This window comes from Danio rerio, chromosome 24 (genome assembly GCF_049306965.1).
Source record: "Danio rerio strain Tuebingen ecotype United States chromosome 24, GRCz12tu, whole genome shotgun sequence".
Classification (NCBI taxonomy): Eukaryota; Metazoa; Chordata; class Actinopteri; order Cypriniformes; family Danionidae; genus Danio; species Danio rerio.
The window spans coordinates 105001-107500 of record NC_133199.1 but is presented as its reverse complement, the minus strand read 5'-3'; the positions used below and the strand labels follow the sequence as shown (position 1 = coordinate 107500).

The window sequence follows — 2500 nt, the reverse complement described above, 5'->3', positions numbered from 1 at the left end:
TCAGCAGCGTCAGGCCGACAGTGTGTGTACCCTGAGGAGGAAGAGGAGACGCTGATGATGAAGATGCTGCTCTGAGATCAACACACACACACACACACACACACACACACACACACACCTCCAGAGCCACACTTCAGGAGTCAGTGTGTGTTTCTGAGACGTCTGGAGGGTCTGAATACACTCCTGATACTGTAAGCACATAAACCCCAGCTGAGTGTACACACACACACACACACACACACAGGGGGGGACTTCACACCCTCTGTCTGTTTGAGGATGTAAACACGACACACAGACTAAAGGATGCAGGAAGGTCGAGAGCAGACCACCAGAGCAGTGTGTGTGTGTGTGTGTGTGTGTGTGTGTGTGTTAATGAACAGTATGGTGGGCTGGAACACACTCTGTGGTGTTTGTGGTTGGACTTGAGCCCGTCTCCTTCACTGTACCGCACGTCTGTGTGTGTGTGTGTGTGTGGAGGGTGCTACATCACTACATTGGTCCTCAGTGAATGTGTGTGTCTGATATCTGACACACACACACACACACACACAAACACAAACACACACCACCCCGAGCTCCAGCCTGAGGAAACGACTGACCACTGTTTGTTCCTGGGAGATGAAGACCGTAAAGATCAAAGAGCTTCAGGATCTGCTCAGAATCTGAGAATCACACACACACACACACACACACACACACACACACACAATAGATGTTGCTGTTACCATAGCGACTGTAGAATCACCACATCAGATCAGAAGTGTAGAGTGGCGCAGTGGTGTTGTGCGCTAGTGTGTCCAGCTCTAGTCTACAGTGTGAATGATGAACACAGCTGTGCTCACGATTCTGCATGTTTAAACCCATCAAACTGACCCACTCACAAACCCCAGAACAATCAGCTGCAGCAGAACATCTCTCATGAACACAACACACATCTGCAGACAGGACAGCAGCCAATCAGCCACAGACAATCCCCTGACCCCCCTCTCTTTATCTGTATGAGGGAGAGATTCAGTGAGTCATCAGGGGTTTGACTCAGAGTCAGGTCAGGAAAAGCTGAATCACAGAGAGCGAAAAACAAACCAGAGAAGCTGCAGGACAACAATGGAGAGATGATGAGCCAAACACTGACGTCCTGCATCACACACACACACACACACACACACACACACACTGAATGATGAACTAACCCAGACACACACTGAAAGAGTCGATCAATGATGTGAAGCTGGAGCAGTCAGTGATGAAGCATCCTCCATCATCACTCCACATGTCTGCTGTCTGGACTGAGGAGATGGAGACTATATCTGGAGGAGCTCAGGAGGACCGGCCGCTCAGCTAATCAGCACTCATAAGGAGGATGTGTCTTAATCTGAGCAGTGTGGTGAGACGCTTCTGTAGACTGGGTCACAGTGAGAGAGAGAGAGAGAGTGTGTGTGTGTGTGTGTGTGTGTGTCACACATGGACATCCCCATACAGTGTGTTATAATGTGATGTAGATTAGCGGTGTCCACCTTCAGCAGTCCAGTGAGCAACACCAGACAACACAGACACTGAACATGTCAATCAAACACACCCACATGTGCAGCTCCTGCAGCACTTCATCACTGTAGACACGCCTCCACCCACCCGCATCACTGTAGACACGCCTACACCCACACGCATCACTGTAGACACACCTCCACCCACCTGCATCACTGTAGACACGCCTCCACCCACCTGCATCACTGTAGACAAGCCTCCACCCACCTGTAGACACGCCTCCACCCACCCGCATCACTGTAGACACGCCTCCACCCACCTGTAGACACACCTCCACCCATCTGTAGACACGCCTCCACCCACCTGTAGACACGCCTCCACCCATCCGCATCACTGTAGACACGCCTCCACCCATCTGTAGACACGCCTCCACCCACCCAAATCACTGTAGACACGCCTCCACCCATCTGTAGACATGCCTCCACCCACCCAAATCACTGTAGACGCGCCTCCACCCACCTGTAGACACGCCTCCACCCACCTGTAGACACGCCTCCACCCACCTGTAGACACGCCTCCACCCACCCGCATCACTGTAGACACGCCTACACCCACAAGCATCACTGTAGACACACCTCCACCCACCTGCATCACTGTAGACACGCCTCCACCCACCTGCATCACTGTAGACACGCCTCCACCCACCTGTAGACACGCCTCCACCCACCTGCATCACTGTAGACACGCCTCCACCCACCTGTAGACACACCTCCACCCATCTGTAGACACGCCTCCACCCACCTGTAGACACGCCTCCACCCACCCAAATCACTGTAGACGCGCCTCCACCCATCTGTAGACACACCTCCACCCACCCAAATCACTGTAGACACGCCTCCACCCATCTGTAGACACGCCTCCACCCACCCAAATCACTGTAGACGCGCCTCCACCCACCTGTAGACACGCCTCCACCCACCTGTAGACACGCCTCCACCCACCTGTAGACACGCCTCCA

At 53.2% G+C, this 2500-nt stretch overlaps 1 protein-coding gene across 8 annotated transcripts in view; it reads right to left on the bottom strand.

Annotated features, from left to right (window-relative positions):
• Window positions 1-2500, bottom strand: part of col15a1a (collagen, type XV, alpha 1a) — a 33627-nt gene that overhangs the window by 30305 nt on the left and 822 nt on the right. For all 8 annotated transcript variants that reach the window (XM_073941310.1, XM_073941312.1, XM_073941315.1 and 5 more), the window contains exon 2: window positions 1-31. This exon is cut by the window's left edge and continues 53 nt beyond it. The gene's annotated coding sequence lies outside the window, so the exon portion shown is untranslated. The remainder of the gene's footprint in view (window positions 32-2500) is intronic.